This window comes from Neopelma chrysocephalum, unplaced genomic scaffold (assembly GCF_003984885.1).
Source record: "Neopelma chrysocephalum unplaced genomic scaffold, ASM398488v2 Primary Assembly neopelma1_22, whole genome shotgun sequence".
NCBI classification, from domain to species: domain Eukaryota; kingdom Metazoa; phylum Chordata; class Aves; order Passeriformes; family Pipridae; genus Neopelma; species Neopelma chrysocephalum.
This window is the reverse complement of record NW_020897689.1, coordinates 14,062,236-14,081,816: the sequence shown is the minus strand read 5'-3', so window position 1 is coordinate 14,081,816 and position 19,581 is coordinate 14,062,236.

The following is a 19,581-nucleotide window of genomic DNA, read 5'->3' as shown; positions in this document are numbered from 1 at the left end:
TTCAAAGAGTCCTTTGGACTGCTAGGGAAATGAGGCAGCATTCAATTTTAGGTTTTAAGTTAAAATACAATTGAGATCAGTGATTATTAAAAATCATTAATCAGATTAAACCTGTTATTTCCTCCTATATTTCTTAATTTGTCTGATTTATATTTGGGTAAAACCAAATCCTGAGAGGAATAATTTATGATTATATCATAGCTGTTATTTACTATCTGTGGGGGACTTAATGCAATTGCTGATAATTCGTGAATTTTGGCCAAGTGGTAGTTAATATCCTATGGATGAGTCGTAACAAAATACCTTTTTTGTCTCTGTACAAAACATAAATACAGAGATTATAAAATGTTATATCATCTTGGTTATAAAAAGTATTTACTTTTTTTGATCCACTTTAGTACATTTTTTCCATTCTTTCTGATCAATTATATTTATTTGAATATTTCCAAAATTGCTTTAGGTCAAATATTGTGAAGAGTTACTGATTAATACAGTTTTAAATTATAAGAAAAACTTTTCAGTCTTTAAAACCATTAGGAAGAGAAAATAGAGGCGATACAACATTATTTATTTAGATTCAAAGTGAATTATACCTCTGCAGTGAATGTTATGCCTCTTTGGGTCTGATATAAAGCTATTTTTTATTTCAAGCATAATTGTTTTAAAAAAATAACTTTCTATTTTATAAAGGCTTAGGGACATGGTCTCTGCTCTGGTAAATGCCTACAGCTCAGTGAAGCTCCTCAATGCTCTTTCACTTGTTTACATTGGCAGAAAATTTTCGGCTCACAAATAAATTCACCCATAGGACCCAGGTGAAATGAATGATCAAAAGACATATCAAGCTGAAATGAAATTTCAACATGTTGTTTTGTTTTTCTGTTCTGAAATGGAAGAATGATTCAAAAGAAGAGAAGTATCACATCAGGCATCGTGACGTGTTTGTGTTAGCTGACATTTTCCTGGCTATTTCAAATAACTCAAACAACTGAAAAGAGCCTTCCAGTAACTTGCTTGTATCAGCTGTGCTGGGGAGACAATAGCTTCCCAGGCTGTACTCTGGATAGTACCAAAACCTCTACATTTTTCCTTGAGTGTGAATGTTATAAATAGTGACTAACTGGAACTTCCAGACTTCAGAGCAAGATTTCATTTGCTAGGGAATGTTGTGAGAGTAATGTTCATACAGATGTGCAAAGAAAAACCAGGATAATTTAACAATAGCCTAACTGGTACTCTTTGTTTAAAATATTCCTAGGAGGTGCATACAGTCTGGATTTGTAACCACAGCCTCAGAAGGACTGTAAGACCTTTCTGCAAAAAGACATATGCCAACATAGTTTACAACAAAGAGGATATGAATTGAGGTTCAATTTGGCATCCTTTTAGCCTTCATCAGTATTCATGCCTGATTCAGATCTCAGCATTACTTTCAGATTAGTTGAATTTCATAGTACAGCTGTTAGATAAAACATAAAAAATAAGTTAAAGGTTTGTATTAGATGATGACAATATTGAAGTTTTCAAAAACATTACAGTTTGCTTCTCTTCAAGATATATCAATTTTCTTATGTACTGTATTGAAAATATTTCTGTTTAACTTGATTACATTTCCATTAATCTTTCTCTCAATGTTTGGTTTTATTTTCCAGTAAACATCTCACCAACATGAAGATATTTCTGAATTATTCTCTCTTTTTATCAACAGAAATGTTAAGTATAGTCTGCAGCAGTGGTTGCCTTCATTAATATGATTTCAAAAAAACAAACATGATGCTTAGTGCATACTTTATTTCTGCTAGGAGACATCACATTTCTAATTAAACTGAAATCATAGCTGAATGAAAATACACAGAATTCAGCATGATTATTTATGTTGTACTTTTAATTGTTATTACTTTCTTATTTTTAGCCAGGCAGAAGAAAAAAAATCATAGGACAGAGGATGATGTTTGAAAAAAATGTATGCCTTCTATGAGCAGGCTTTGTTGTCACGAGCGCCATAACGCCAATAAGATCTTCAGGGGAAGTCTGTTTGTAAGTCTGTTTGTATCACAACATGTAGCATTCATCAGGAATTAGTAAATTCATCCAGGAAAGAACCCGAAGGAGTCTTTGTTATAGATCTCCGTAGTACTTCTCAGGAAAAGTCCTGCTATTTTAGTTCATGGAAAACTTCTTTGTACTTAAAATGAAAAAAGAGAAAGAAAGAAAGAAAAATATTTTTTTTTCCTGAAGAGCAGTAAGGAAGATGATGGATTAAAGCAGATACGAACTGTTCGCAGTTATGTAAGACTATTAGGTACCCTGTTTGTTCTGGCTTTTGTAATTTGTCCATGTCCTACTTTATATAACTCAATCCATTGTGAGTAAAAACATGAAATACCAGAATAGTTCATATTTCATTTTGTCAGCAAATTAGAAAAAAATATAAAAACAAGCACAATAGACATCATATTTGCTGAGTATAGAAGTGAGTATTTTTTCATATCAAAGGAGTCTGAAAAGAACAGAAGGTTAAGAAGATTTCTTTTTACAATGAGCAGATGTGCTTGTTACTGTTGATGGACAAGCTTATCCATTTACATCAATTAATATCAACAGCAAGCACATCAATATGGAAGCTTGTCCTGACGCCTTGATTTTTTCCCATCTGACAGGTAATAGTAGGGCTGGGAAAATGTCACAACAATTTAGTCATGCTTCACTGGCTTTAACTAGTTCAGTGACAATGGGAATGCATCATGCTAAGATTCCTTATGATTCATAATGGTACTGCATTAGTAGGCTATTGCAGAGGATTTAAACTAGTCTTTGTCAATTAAGGGTTTAAGGTCAAATCCTCTTTATGGTTTTTTCATTCGTGCATTAAGTAAAAGCAAGTTAAAATATTTATGAATGGCACTGAAATGTGGAAACTTTCTTTAGGAACCTGTCTTTTCATATTGAGTCATATCTGAAACCAACTATATTTGACAAAGAAAGGCTATTTTATCACATGGCATGGCTTATCCCTCTCCTTCTCTAAAGGCCTGAGCTACAGTCTACTCAGTATTGGCAGGAAAATTTCTGTGGTTAGAAACCTGCAGTCATAAACTTTTTAGACATTGAGATGAAATTATGCCTCAGCATACTTGACAGTGATCAAGATATGATCATAATATTGCTAAATAGTATTTTTAAATTGTTTGAGTGTTCAGCAACCCAAGGAGTATTCAACAAGCCAGAAGGGAACACTGTATATGGGTCAGTGAAAGGGATGCAGTGTAAGCTCTGTGCTGCCCAGCAGGAAAACCACAACAAGGCCAGACGAGCCTAGATAAGACGTGCTGTCCCCATGGCTGCAGTGGCTGTCCAGCCCACCATCTGCACGGTGTCCATTCTGACTTCCTAGGGCCAGCATGTCCTACTTTGGGCATGGTTCAGGGAGCAGAGACAAGGAGGAGCTGCCAGCTTCTTCCCTGGAGCCTCACCTCTGGTCAGCCCATTCAGCTCAGGGGGACCTCTGTGCCTTCCCCTTATTTTAGAAATTGAAAACTGCTGAATATCCATATGTTTTCTTCCTGAGGAGCAAGCAGTAATGGGCCATCTTCTGCTTATTTGTTTAGGTGCTGCCTCACTGTTTTCCCTGAGTTGTACCAGGGTAGTTGAAAACACGTCATGTCCAATATAAGCATATTTTACTGTTATGCAATGTTTCAGTGCTTTGGGCTAGAAATGGTATGATGAATCCCTGTATGTAGAGACACATGCTTGCACATACTCGGTCACATTCTCCATTCAAATATTTTAACTGAAATTGCCATATATTGAGATGGTTTCTCTTCTGCTCAGTCCTTGCAAAGGGAACTATACTTGAAGTAAGAGAGGATTCAACAGTCAGTTATAAGTCATTGATTTAACCTTTCTGTCATGAGAAATGTAAAATCAACTTGTTTCCAATATAGCTAAATGTTTAGTTATATACGAAACTAGATCTTTGGAAAGGATAGGAAATTACATTTTCTATAATCGATCAATCATCTGTGAATAGAAGTTTATTTAAAGTGACTCCTTTCTGATTACTTCTAGAAGAGATAAATAGAAAATTATTCATAAAGAACTCAATGTATTGATAATGTGACAGCTGAGAGGTTGTGCTCTTCAGTGCAGACCATTTTATGAATCTCTGTGAAACCAGACAATATTATCTAAATAAAGTTATACTAATGGCGTATGTATATTGGTTAGATATTAAATAGCAGTAATTAAAATTTTCTGGTCAGTCTATGACAATTATACGTAAAAGTATCGACATGAAAAATACATAAATACTGAGGTTATTTTTACTAATTCAGAAATAGATACAATAGGTTATAAAAAACTATAATAGAGCTATATATCCACTGAGTGTTTTCTATATACTTAACAGAGGCCTTAGTCCCAGACATTGGTTCTGAAGTTGCACAAAGATATGTGGTGCTACCCCCATGGCTCTGCCCTGGCCCTGGGAGCTGTATTTTGTAGATATGAATAATATTTTTCATCACAGTACCCTGAAGAACAGTGTATCTCTGTGCCCACTGCCACCTTGATGGACATGTAGCAGAATATTTTGTGTGAGGAAACATGGAGAAAGATGTTCAGTCCATAGGGAAAGGATTTCCTGGGACAGCATGGTGGTCTTGGAGAAACTAATGAGAAGAAAGTTACAGAAATTATCACCCAAAATCATGATCTCAACAACATCATTGCTAAATTATCAGCACAAGTCCATATGACAAGTGGCTATTGTTAAGCAGCATCAGTGTGTGTGGCCAGTAAGACCTCTGCTTTGGTGGTACAGATCTCCAGGAAGCAACTTTCTTCCATTTCATTAGAAAGAAAATCAAGGGTTTTGCTGTTCTTGAGGTGCTGCAGAAACATCTTGAAATGATCACGTGATCTGTTCTACAAGCCAAAAGAGGTGTTTCTTCAAGGCCTTTTTTAAACTGAGATATGCTGCTGCTTGCTCAAACCCTCCCACATACAGATGAGGACATAATATAGGGCTATGTCTCATTATGCAACCTACCTCCCACATGCATGTTCTAAAAGAAAGTACTGAACAGCTGCATAACTCTCCTTGTGGCATGAATAGAGTCTTTAATACCAATTCTGAAATGAGAGTGATTAGTGCTGTTACTGGCACACACAGCACCTGAGCATTCGTATTTCAGTTCAATGTAGCTGATGGAACATCTTGATTTTTGAGGGGAAAGAGCTGCTGGATTTGCTTGTGGGATATGCCATAGTGACTTATGGTCCAGGCGTTACTAAACTTTGAGCATGGCACTCTGATTCACGCTGACTCTGGAATCAATGTCAACCTCTAATTAATTAGCAGTTTATTGTGATTGTTTTGCAATAATAAAATAACAGGGGTGATGTTACAAATTAGAATCACTAGGATGCTACTGGGATGCCACTGCCAGTGGTACTAGGGTGGTCAGTGACAGCTTTGTCTGACCTACTCAACAGGCACAGCCCTGAAAACAACAGTCATAAGAGCTCTACATCACACACTGAAAAGAAACTTGCTGTTGTAGATGGATATGCTCTCTGACAGCTCAGAAAGAAAAAAAGAGAAATAGATTTAGTTGTAAGCAAGGATGGTATGCCATTAAATTAGTACTATTTATATTCCTTGGCAAACTGAGCATTTTACCCACCTTGTCAGGATGACTGCTTGACCCCAGAAATCTCAACTGGAGCAGCTGAGGCTAGTAACAGGCAGTGTGAAAAATTAATGCTCATAGCTCATAGCTCATGTAACAGGGTTATTTATTTATTTAGATTCCTGTAAATGTGAAAAAAGAAGTTCTCCATATGGCCTAAAAGCCATTGATGTAATCTGAAAATACCACCTGATAGAGCAATTTAAGAAACATCTCTTCACATACTGATCCTCCCTCCCTGCTTGATCAATGCTCTGCTTTTACAATAGCTATTGTATACACCCATTTGCAATAGAGTGAAAAAAGATGAGCCTTGCAATGTACCCTGCAGGTCAAATTCAGGTTATATTAAGTCAGAGAAGGGGAAGAATCCATTTCGATGTTAGTGAGGAGTGGATCTATTTATAAGGCCTTTTTAAACCCTTGCTTCATTTCACAGTATATATGACAGCTGATTTTCTCCAGCCCAGATGACTATGGCTGCTGGGATATTATCTTGTCAAGGAAACCAGTCTATTGGTTTCTGATTCTTAGAAACAGAATAAATAAAACAAATGAACAAGGCAAAAGCCAAAGAGAACTGAAGAAAACATGAGCAGAAAGATTTTCCCCCAGTCAGCATAAGGTATTATGTTTTTATTTCTGTTGGTATTACAAAAGTTGTGACATTCTTTCATGATGTCTAGTGTGACGTTTAGCATTGGGACTTTGTTCAGTATTCCAGCAAATAAGAACACTTGGAAAAATGTCCTACCTTAGAGCTCTGTTCCAGTAGTAGGAAACAATATTTGTGGAAACTGGGCTACAGATTTCAAGAAACTTACACAAGCGTGGGTTCTCACATTTGTTAAGCACCAAAAATCCGACATTTGCTATCTAAAGATCTAGCTTTCACAAATACTTAAGTACATGACAAACAGCAATTTCATAAGTGTTTAAGTGTTTTAGAGGATTAGCCATCTTTGTACATACAGTATTTTCACATATATTTCACCATACATTATTTTCAGCATAATGTTTTATACATTCTCTCGCTACCAAATATCTATTTGTTATGGTGAAACAAAATATGATATGCAGATCAATCCCCATTTTTCATAGTGCACTAAAAAATTGTCCATTTAATAGTGCCTGAATACAAGACTTGTTTCTTACAAGGCTGTGAAACGTTTTCAGTTTGAGTACTAACAGAAGATCAACTCTTTGTCTTGTTAAAAAAGAAGCTTTCGGAACCTGCATAATAAGTTGCTTCGTGCTTAAATTCATTAGATAAATTAGCTTCCAGAGAAGCTACTATAATCTGCAGGTTTTAATCGTCCTTTCAGATTATGTCACAGGAGCTCTGACTACTATGCTGGACCACCCTTTGTTCAAGAAACACCTGTTTTTGTATTAGAGAAGAACATTGAAATTATGAACATCTGAAAGTAATTTCTAGTCAAGGAGTACCTGGAAGAGAAATGGTAGTTTGTTGTGATTTGTTTTTCAAATCACAAATATTTATGTATTTCTCTAAATTACATAGTCAGAGTAGATACCTGTCTGTGGAAAGGGTAGAGAGAGTATCTTTGCAAATCAGAATCAAAACCAGATGAGGTTTGCTGATTCATTTTGGAATATTCAATGCTCAGAGAATGGCTATCTGCTACAAAGGTCTGATGGTTATGTGCTGGTGTAAGCAGGAGTCAGGGTGACATAGCTTTTCTCAGACAAGTTACAATAAACTCTGTGTCCAATCATGCTACCACAAATATGGCACTTCTTACATATTTCCTAATGAGAAAGTCATGTCAGAACTTCTTCTGGAACTATTGACTTGTAACTAGGAGTTTTAAAATGTGTATCAAAGCCTTATTTTCTGACTGTGTGTCAGTTAAACATGTCTTCTCTTCTGTACGACACAAAGAAGTCTGAGAGAGGGCAACATGGACCCTAATTGTGAGTTTCCCTTAACTGCAGCAGCCTAAAACATAAGCCTCCATTTTAAGACAGTTATCTAAATTCTTTCTATGGGCAATGGAGAAAGGACCATATCTCAAAAAGAAGATCTTAGATACCTGTCTTAAGTTCAGTGAAATAACCCCTGGAAATCCCTATATCTCTCTACCAGTTATGCAGGTAGACAAGAATTTTCAATGACTACAACTAGGGGAGAAACTGATATATTTTTAAAACTTCTAACAAGTGCCTAAAAGAATTTGTTAACCCAAACACCTACTCATATGTAGAAATTACAATCTAACATCTCATAAATTACTGGAAGCAATTACAAGCTGTTAAAAAAGTAGAGGTAGTGACAGGATATAGAATACATACACAGTGTCTCCTCTTGCTTTGTAGTTACAAAGAAATATAAAAACACATATGAACAAATAAAACTTGTAGGGATAAAAATGGGCTTTTTTTATATCAGAAAAGTGAGATTTTTCTTATTTAGTTTGGCAAATAGCTGGACAGTGTATTACAACAACACTGTTTGTTCTCAGTTCTGAAGGGGTATTTTCAAATTGTTCCAACACTTACAAGAAGCCACTTATAACCACACTGGAGACAAACTGAAAGGCTGGTCTGTACTTAGAACTCTTTGTTAAGGATTTTCTAATGCTTAACTTTGAAAATCCTTGAGGCTTCCACTGGAGATGTTTGTTGAATGGCTTGTGCAAGTCCCTTCACATCCTCTTGCCCCATGTCCGTGCCTTCACCACAACAGCAGTTACTGTTTCTTTCGAGTACTTTGACCTTTGTGTGTGAAAGGTAGTAGTACACCATGAATAAACTCCAAAAAGGGTGTTGCAGGAGTATTTTCTTTAGTATCATTATGACTATTTGTAGCAATGGACTTTAAATCACTGTGCTAGCATCATGTAAGCAGGATGAGTATAGCGTTTCCATCCTAAAAATCATTCTAAATGGAATAAATATTTCCCTTTTTTGGTTGGAGTCAGAAAATTTTCAAAGCTGGAAGATCTTTGTTTGACTCAGTTGTTGAGGTGGATTGCGACCTCACAGAGTTACTTTTACCTCCCATACACAGATCTGTGTGAATAGGCACAGGTATCACTGAATTACTGGGAGGTGATTTGGTAGACGTTTACAACGGATGAGATTTTTATAGCAATGGCGAGAAGTGAAGGGAACACAGTTGCACTATTTATGCTGATATCAAGTTTCACTGACTACCCTGCATTGTACTGCAGGTACAGTAGTTTTTACTTCCAGAAACTGGGAATAATTCCAGAGGAATGCGTCTGGGTAACATTTGCCTGTTACCCTCCTCAGAAAAGAATTAGTCACCAAGGACCCTATTCATAAAAATTAATTCAGGCCCTTTTCATATGAATATCACGTCTTTATGTGGAAAAAGTGTGGTACATGCTTTTTTTTCTACATATAGAATCCTTTTCTGTGATTAATGGAGTTATTTCCTGCTGTCTGTAAATGGACACCTCCCTGCTTTATTAAGGAGGAGGTTGAAGTCCAGAGCAGAAGTGGGAGTGGGGTGGACAAGAAACTCCTAGCTTTAAAGAGTATATATGAATGGCATTTGAAAATGGTTACAGAGTAAATGATTTGGCTACTTGAGCAGATGAATGCTGAAAAATGTGGAGGAAAAGGGATCAGTCCTTACATACGGAGATTTTTATGAACTGGCCTTATATTTTTCCTAAAGTTTACAGTTTCCTATTAACTTTTCAGTGTTAAGCAAGCCAAAGCTTCCACTTCGTGTTGCATTTTACAAAATCCTACTTCCAGCAGTTAATTTATAATAGTGTGATTGCTTTAATCAGCCCACAAGGTTGATAAGTTGGATTGACTGGAATCACCTCATTAGCATGTGAATTTTGGTGGAATTTTAATAGCCACCAGGGATTCACAAGATTTATGGCAGAGTCAGCTTAAGATTTTCTTTTGGTTGAATGCTCATTTTAATGTTCTGTAACGTACACTAGACCTTGCCTACTGTTCAGTTTGTGCTGTGACGAAGGGTTTTAACATACTGTAAGTTCAGATCATTATATTTCATATGAGATACAGTATATAACTAAAATATTATGTTTTACTTCAATCACTCCAGGGAAAAGTACAATTTTATTAAAGACATTCAAAGCAGTTACAACTACAGCTGCAGAACACTGCTTGAATGAGTCTCACATGGCAGCAAATATTTCTGGGTTTTGATGGATACAGTCCCAATCTTGGTTTTACCGAGAAAATATTTAGAGAAACTTTTGTAGGAGTCTCCTGGATGTTTATGATGCTCCCCAATGGCAGTGAAATACAACCTATTACATGCATTAAAGTTAAGAGAAATGCAACGGAAAGGAAAAAAGTACCCAACTTTGAGTTAGTGGTTCGGACTGTGTGAGTGTACTGATCAAATGCTTCTAGTGAATATGACAAGGAGGGAAAAACAGACTATTGGGGCTAACTTGATCCGTATGATAAACTCTGATGCCACCAGATAGAAATAATGAGATGATGTAACCCATCTGAAACACAAAGAAACAAAATGTTTCCTGTAATAAGACCTAAGTCTTCAACTTGTTATGCAGTGATGTGTACCCCTCTCTATGAATTAGAAATGTCTGTCAAATTGTGAGCACTCTCTAGATTTTTCATAAAATATAACAAAATTTTCAGCCATAAAATGTCCATTCATTTAAAGACATTATAGTAAAATGGTGCCACTGTCTTCTCCATTGCTCTTTTTACTGTGGAGCTAACCCTTCTTGTAACAAAATAAACAAAAGCACCAGATATCACTGCAGACTTTTCTTCATGCACTATTTTCTGGTTTGGTTTTTTGGTCTTTTTTTTCCCATATATTGTTTTACAATACTATAGCCTCAGACCATTTGTTGTACAGGACTTTGAATGCATAAAATCTATTTTGAACCAGAAGATCCTGAGAACTAAAATTCCTGAGTCATTCAACCCACTGTAAAAATCAGGACTGCCACAGGGGAAAACCCACAGAACAAAGAAAATTAGAGGCTGTAGTGGGTTTTTGGTGGTTTGCTCTTTTTGTCTTCCTCTGATAATCTAAACAATTGACTTTACTTGCAATTGAATATTAGCAGCAGTATTTTCAGGTGTAGATCCAAGTGTTCCCTACTTAGCATCAGATGTTCACTGACCATTAAGCAACATAATTTAGAAGAACAGTCAGTTAACACTGTTTTGCTAGAAGAAAGGTCCTCTGAACTTACATTTCTGAGTGCACAGAGGTTCCATACTGGAGGGCATGTTTAGTGATCATTTTATAATGGTATAAAAACATTAGAAACACAGAAATAAATGGAGCATTCTTGGGCAAATTAGATTAGCTTGAGCTCTTTCCACATGTGATTGGAGATGATCTAATTGGCCTGTGGCATTAAGTAAGTTATACTGAGTGTTTGAATATAATGCATGTTATGTTTACAATAATAAATGCATTAGAAACATTTTTATTGTTCATCTTTCTCTTAACATACTTCCTGTTAGCGTGAAGTGTACAGTACTTGCCATGGCAAAATGAAATACTGTGTAAATTATTTTTCCTCTGCCTGCAATTTCACTTCTTCTTGAGTTCTGTCCTTATTTAAAGGACAGATCCTTCAGAGCAGAACATTGTTGAGGAATAGAAGCTACATAGTACTGCATTGATATAGAGGAGTTTCCTTGGCACACTTTAAAAAGTTATAAGCATTAAACATTTGCCACCACTCTGATAACAGATATTTATAAACTTCTTTCTATTTTGGCTGACTTCACACGTGCATTGTCTGAATTTAGGTCTTGTTCACCCTTCAGTGAATAAGCAAAGAGTGTCCTTCTACAGCAAACACACAAGATAATCTTTACAATAGCATGATTGTTTTTGTATGGATCTGTTTATAACAAGAAGTTACATAGTTAGGCAGCCTTACACTAATACCTTTGTATAGTGCAGAGAGCCTTAGGATAGCCATCACACATGAAATCATGACCCCATCAAATTCTTTGAGTTTACCCTAGGTTTCAGTGAGGTCAGAATTTCCCCCTGCAACCTGCTGTGGTTGCAATACAATTTGTGAAGACATCAATTAGATCCTCTGAGGACTAAAAAACACAGGGATTTGTTTGCAGTATAGAAAATAATAACTCCTAATAGTCTAGTTTTGTTATAACCCTGCAAAACAGTTCATCAATCACCTTTCATCATGTTCTTTTGATGACTATGAACACAAACAGCTCTAAAAAGATAGATGGGGGGATGACAAGCCAGAAGGCTAGGGGCAGCATCAGACACAGAATATCAGTTTGCTTTGTAATGTTTTCCTTTTAGCTAATAAATTTAATTTTGTGTTGAAATGAAGTAAAATACTAGACAGTATTGACTTGACTGTTTACTGTAATAATAGTACTTTTGAGTAGTAGAAACCAGCATCCAGAAAAAAATTGCTTCTCATATTCAACTTCCCCAACTGTTCTCTATACCCCTAAATCTCATTCGGCTACATTATCTGCTTCATAAAAACAATTAGCTGTGACTGAGTGTCTCAAACCAAGTTACAACAGGGATGAATTGGGTTGTTAGTTACAGAGAGCTTTCTCTGTCAATGATTTCAACCCTCAGAACAGTTTTCTAGGCATTTGGAAGGTCTCACATTCATGATTGTGGTTTAGCCTGCTATAAACGAAAAGCAAATCACAAAGCCCAGTTCTGCAGACATATCCCATCATGGATCTCCTGGTCCTGACATGCTAATTTTAGCCTAATCACTAAATTATACTTCCTATAAAAAGATGACTTCTGAAACTTTGTATTCAACAAAGGTATAAGCAGAGACAAAAGAAACAACACATAAAAAAGGTTGCACTTCTCATCTCTAAAACCCCTAAAAATATTAATACAGAACAATGTCCTGGTTAGAACGGCTGGGACCAATTCATCCCTGGATGGGTGTAACCCAAAACTGTGTATTCTATAGCCTCCATGCCATTTCCCAAAAACTGCTGTCAGTAGAGGCCTGCAAGGTGGGAAGATGTTCCTGTACCCTTTTATGGAATTCCCCGCTCTGATATCCTTATATGGAATTCCCCGCTCTGATAAGAGGGACTGAGCATCCGCATGCCCTTTTATGGAATTCCCTACTCTGAGGGAGGGACTGAGCACTCCCGCCTGAACTGGAGAGTATATAACTGGGAGTTTCAGAGCCTTGGGGCTCTCTCGTGGGATCCAGAGGAAGACTCCAGACCACTGCCTTCAACTAGACTGAGACCACCACCCTCAACTGGACTGCAATCACCACTTCTGACCAGACTGCAGCAGCTCTCCCACCAGCAGGTTTATTCCCTCTCCCTTTGCTTTGGACTCGGGGGGTGGGCCAAGGTACACCACTCTTGTTCATACCCTAGGGTGCTGGTTTATACATTTGGGTTTTGTGGGTTAAAACCAATTGTCTGGCTGTATAATTGTACTTATTGCATTATTTTAATAAATTGTTATTCTGACTTATAAATCTCTCTTTTGAATTGAGTTCATTTTCCCTTGCTGGTTAACTTTTAAACCAGCACAAGAACATATTCCTTTATTTAATTCTGTTTAATTCTCCATTGCTGATTTTACTTTTTATTTTAGGTAAAAGAAGCTATTACCCATACAAGTAAAAAAGATCACTGTCTTTTATCTTCACAAATGTAAAAAGATTTCTCCATGTCTGACCTGAAGGAAATTGCTTACTCATTGTAAATAATTATACACACAGTACCAGCTACCAGAGACCATATACTTTTTGCATTTCCCCACTGCTGTACTTTGTGCGTATGTGCAACATAATTTGAGTGGGAGATGAAACTTCCGCTGAAATGCTATCTAACTGCCAAAATATACAGAAAATTTCAAAAAGGGAGGAATGCCACCCAAAACAACTAATACAGCACCAGCAGACCAGATTTTTTTTTTTTTTTAATATCGTTAGATTCCTCTTCATCTATTTTCATCATTGTATCCCTTTTGACCCAAGGGTAGCCACTGGGGCTGGGGACGAAGGTAAGAGTTTTGCAATTTGCTTCCTCTTCAGATTAGGACTCACATTTCTATGCATAGTGGCATCTGTTTATTCAGGTTCAATTCTCTGAAGATGGCAGGGAAGAAGCAAGGGGAGCCAATTTACTCCTTCCTTCTTCCAAACCTCTTTTTAATGTTTCTGTCCAGAAGCTCTTTCACTCCTAGCTGTTCCTCAGGTTTCTGCTTCAAGTGTTTACGAGGCTTCATGTTACTTGCTCTGCATTCTTCTGCAGTGTTTCTACTCTACTCTTTTCCATCCAAACCCTCACACCCACACCCACCCCAGCTTCTTCTTAGTAAAATTAGAAAATCCCCTTCAAACTGAGGTCAGCCCCTTAGTCGGTTCCAGTTTGCACGACCTGTTCAAGCTGAGGATTCCCGTTGTTCATACCACCGAGAAACTTTATTTGTCTGCTAAATTGTATTTCTTATGGAGAAAGTATATTGTTGTGTGTACTAGCTTCAAAAGGTTTCTTCAAGTCTGGATGTCATAATGTTAGGTCAAATCACAGCTCTCCACATTTTGTCTCTGAACTAAAAAAGTATACTATTTTTTTCCTCTATAGGTTGGACCCCATCTCCAATCCAAGTTCATATCCATATATTTTGCAGAAATATAGCTGAGATTCTTCACAAAATGATCTCCCTTATGGTTGCTATTGGAGATTTTACTTATCTGAGATTTTTCTTAAGAGAAAGTGTGAGACATGTATGCATGTTTATACAGAATCACAGAATGACAGAATATGCCAAGCTGGACAGGACCTACAAGGATCATTGAGTCCAGCTCCTGGCTCTGCACAAGACCACCCCAAGAATCACACCATGTGCCTGAGAGTATCATCCAAATGCCTCTTGAACTCTGTCAGGCTTGGTGCTGTGACCACTGCCCTGGGGAGCCTGTTCTAGTACCCAACCACTCTCTGAGTGAAAAACCTTTTTCTAATATCCAACCTAACCCTCCCCTGACACAACTTCAGACCATTCCCTTGGGTTCTATCACTGGTCACCACAGAGAAGAGATCAGTGTCTGACTCTCCTCTTCCCCTCCTGAAGAAGTTGTAGACTACGAGGTCTCCCCTCAGCCTCCTCTTGTCCCAGCTAAACAGACCAAGTGACCTCAGCCGCTCCTCATATGGTTTCCCCTCACGGCCCTTCACCCTCTTCATTGCTCTCCTTTGGACACTCTTTAATAGCTTAATATCTTTCTTATATTATGGTGACCAAAACTGTCACGAGATTCAAGGTGAGGCTGCACCATCTCGTACTTGTTTCTAGCACAGGTCGAGGTACAAACGTAACTCTATCCCTCAGTTTGCTTTGGCTCCATCGTGTGTATCAATGCTCCCGCGGGTTTCAGACTTTTCAGAGGTATGATTCTTATCTCCGTGAAGTGCAGTCCGGGTTGCTCCAGAACAGTAAAAAAACTATAAATCCCAAACCTTAGTGTTTTCATAGATATAGTTTCTCCTTTGCAAATGCCCTACATTCTCATTTATATTCTCATACAAATAAGAATCAGGTCCTAATTTTCTAATGGGATTTGACGTTGAAAGAACACTTCACATCAAATATCTAAATTGGCTGCTTTTGAATTCAATTCTGAATTAAATGGAAAACGGCTTTGTCTCTCTGTATAAATCTCTAATGGTATCTGGCCTTGCTGACATTTACAGGACTGCTGCTCTATATTTTCACTGATACAACACTCTGGGAGACACACCATCACACTGTAGCTCTTCTGGCAGCTTTCTTCAGTCAAATTTCTTTGCATCCACTTCCTTTCACATTATTTTGAAGTGGAAATCCCACAGCTGTAAACTTGAAAACACATTATATCAAGTCGAATCATGACTGTAGTTACTGGATTTTTCTAGCTCTGGTGTCTCTGTGCCTAATTTAAACTTCATGTCTCACTTTCTGCTTGACAAAAAATTTTCTGACCAGAAAGCAAGTCAGAAAACTAATCAGCTTTGCTTTATTTATTTTAATTTCAGAAATCTAATGTTCAGGGGAAAAAAAGGATACTCATTTCCCTTTTTCAGCATGAAATGCAGAAAGTTTGACATAAAAGTGTAGTACAATGCCCAAATCTAGACATCTGATTTGAGCCTACAGTGGATCCAGATGGTCATTAACGGCACCCAAGTGAAGAGCCTGTATTGACCGCACTGTGAATGCTGCTTGGATATGAAACAGGGTCCCAGGAATACAGGGACCAAAATGCATCACTAGCCCATCTATCCAATTTCCTATTTCCAGAAGAAACCGTATCAGATCCTTCAGCTGACTCATAGCTAAACACATGAAGCCCTGAGCTAAATTCCTGGGAAATAATTATGTAGCAAGAAGAGTTTCTCAATTAATCCTCAATGAATGATTGAGGGTTTGAGTAACTATATTTTCTAATCTTAGCTTTGGTAACTGAGTACAGTTGTTACACGTTCAGCCTTACGTGGGTGTTAGGAAGCCTTGCTAAAAAATATGCAACAATAAGTTCAAAGGGCCAATTGAATTCAATATTCCATGAAAAGGATTTCATTTTGTTAATGTTAAACTCACCGCATTCCAGATTCTGTGTACAACTCGTTCAGGCTCCTTTTTGGACCATCAGTCTCTGTCAGTCTATGAAGGCTGAAACTCTTATCTTTGTGAAAGCTGGAGTGCAGGTAAGTACAGGGCTGTTTCATAATCAGGTCACAAAGTACCTGTGTTTTGTTTATGGGTTTGTTTTTATTATTTCTGAAGGATTTTGCTCTTTTCAAAAGAAATTATTCTAGTGCTGTCAAGGCAGAACCACATTTTTAGGTTTTTTACCTTTTCAACTGTTAGAGAACTTGAGGATTCAGCAACATTTTCTTTTCTTTCAGTTTTCACTGTTGTTCATTTTGTGGCCATTGTTTATGAATGGAGAATGGTTATAAAAGGAGGCTGATAAAGCCTCATCTGAAATCATTATCAGCAACTACTTCCTGGGTTTGGGAGTACAATAAATGGAGTATTCTGCACTTGAATGCTGCTCATCTTATATAATGAATAAGCTTTCACCAAAGTGCCAAAACCTCTCCCCTGCATATTAGTCAGTCTTAAGATGTACCGAAATTTAAAATAACTTATTCAATAGATACATTACTCATCTGATTTTTTTGAAGAAAGTTTGCATGAAATGTGAAATGTAACTTCTGTTGAACTATACATATCCTCCCCTGCATGAGATTTTAAAGGTTGATTTAGGATTAAAAATTAATTCAAGGTCCCCGGGCTAAATTTTGATCTCACATTTCACCAATGTCAAGCTTTACCTGGCAAACAACAGAGTGTCTCTGGGTTATATCAGTATAAGCAGGTCTGCAAATTTGGGGCCCAGTTACTATGGCAATAATTTCTTTTTACTTTGCAAATGTTTATATACAGTTTCTAATGTTTTTGGCACATATTTTCTAGGTTTGTTCCAAGGTAAAATGTAATAATTTCACTGAGAAAACACAGATTTTGAGACAAATATAAAAGTTAACTTCTCTGCTCAAAGATTTGCATTCAGAAACACCATCATTTTAACAGAACAAGCTTCCATCAGCAAAAAATAAAATATTTTGCCAGTGCAAAACAGTGAATGACCACGCAGCTTCCACTGCACAGCTTCCAATTTAACAGCAATTAGTGGCATAGACCAAAGGCTATTAGGCCCCTCTGAAATCTTTAAGCTTAAAACTACTAGTCTTTAATGACAATTTTACTTCCATCACTCTTGGTAACAGTTAACTGATAATATTTATCCATATTCTCAGTATTACTGCTTCTTTTGTCATCAGTTTTAACCCATAAGGGGAGGGGAACAGAAGTACAGCAAAGATTAAAACCAAAATATTTTTCCTAGATTCACTGACTTTTGCTATAAAGCAAGGTGTTTATGAATAAATTTGGATGAACTTTGTGTTCATTTTTGTTCTGTGTTCATTAGTAAGAAGCAGTGAATAAATGTATTCAGTTTCACTCAGTTTACTACTAGGTCTGCAGTCTACTAAGGGCAAACCCAAAGGGTTTTGTTTCTACATATATATTTTCACTCACAATATATGTATTTTCACACACAATATCCACTATTTAAAAAAAAATTGCATTTCTCCTTTATTTACTCAGATGAGCAAAGTTTCATTTATTTAGCATATATCATCAAGCAAAAAAGTTTGTGACACATTTTCAAGAATGCCTTGATAAAACATGCTCTGTAAATATCAAGTGTTACTTCCACAGGAATTCAATGGTGTTATTTGCCAATGTGGAAATATAAATCTTAATGAGACTGCATCCTGAAGCATGGAAAAATGGGTGGTGAAGCAATGGAACAGGTTTCCCAGAGAGGTTGTGGGTGCCTGCATCCCTGGAAGTGTTCAAGGCCAGGTTGGATGGGACTCTGAACAACCTGATCTACTAAAAGGTGTTCCTACCCATGGCAGGAGTGTTGGAACTAGATTATCTTTAAGATCCCTTCCAACTCGAGCCACTCTATGATTCTACAATTCTATGATTCTATGAAAAAAGAAAGCAGATTAAATGATTTTAAGTTAAAATCCTGGATGCAGGTGTCTCTGCTTTGGTATATCAGAGACATCAGTCATGCTTTTTAACTGATCTCTTTTTAATCTTTGAACAAACAATTGGAGTGGAATTTGGACTCCTTGGAGGTTTTTTGTTATTATTTTATTTATATTCACAGAAGTGGGTTAGGGATATAATTGAAAATAAAACTTATTTGGTGCTAAGCATCTGTAAGCTAAATAAACAACACTCAGTGAAAAAGAAGACAATGACATAACAGAATAGAAATCAGATATTTTGTAGGGTAATATATAGGGTAATGACCTGTAGCTAGTGTTCTTATTGCCTTATTTTTAACAGTTCTTTGTCGAAAAGCCTAGAGTTGCAGGTTACAGGGAAAAAACTCATGATTTAAAGTAAGCTTAAAATTGTAGATCTGAGTACCTTATCACAGATCAACTCATATAGCAAATCCTATAGTATTTCTACCATCAATTAATGACAGGATTAAACATGATGGCCTGGATCGTTCTTTGTCTCAAGGAGACCATAAATCATAAGTCTTTCAAACTGAGAAGAGGAACGATCCCTCCCCGAAACCTCCGATTTTCACAGTCATTTGATAGTATCTGGCCCTCTGCTAGAGACAGGCTAGATAGACCTTTGATCTTATGCTCTATAAGGTTGCGCAGTTTTTGACTATCATTCTCTGAAAGTTTAGCTTCAAATAGAGCCTGTTCTCACTGTGTCCTGATTCTTTGCCTATCATTCTCACTTTTCCTTAAATTCCCTCATATGTAGCCAGCATTAGCAAAGAATACCTCCTTGCATGGGTTTTATCTAATACTGCTTCCTATGGAGGCTGGATGTGAATGGGGAATGGCATTTGATAATCTCTGACTCCATCGTAAATGAAATTTAAATTAAAAGCAGCTGTTTCTTTTAAAGTGAAAGACACATCTGTATTAAATATAATACAACTTCATCTGGCTTGGTATGCCAACACTTCAGTCATATCGGTTTTGGTCTTGTCACTGACTGCCATCCATTTCCTAAAGCTTTTGATTTCTTTTCAGAAAGGTGGGCAGGAATTAATTTAAGTAATTTTTAAGTAGTTAAATAATGACTTTCCTCTCTCCTTCTTGCAAAGTATGCAGCTTGATGAATTTGGATAGTCTAGTACTAAGATTATCAATATGTAAGTAGCGATTGCATTTGATGGTGATGTTTCATGAGCACTGGACTAACCGACAACAAAGGAGGCAGTGGGGAACCAGTCAGTCCCAAACTCAAAGCCACTCCTGGGAAAGA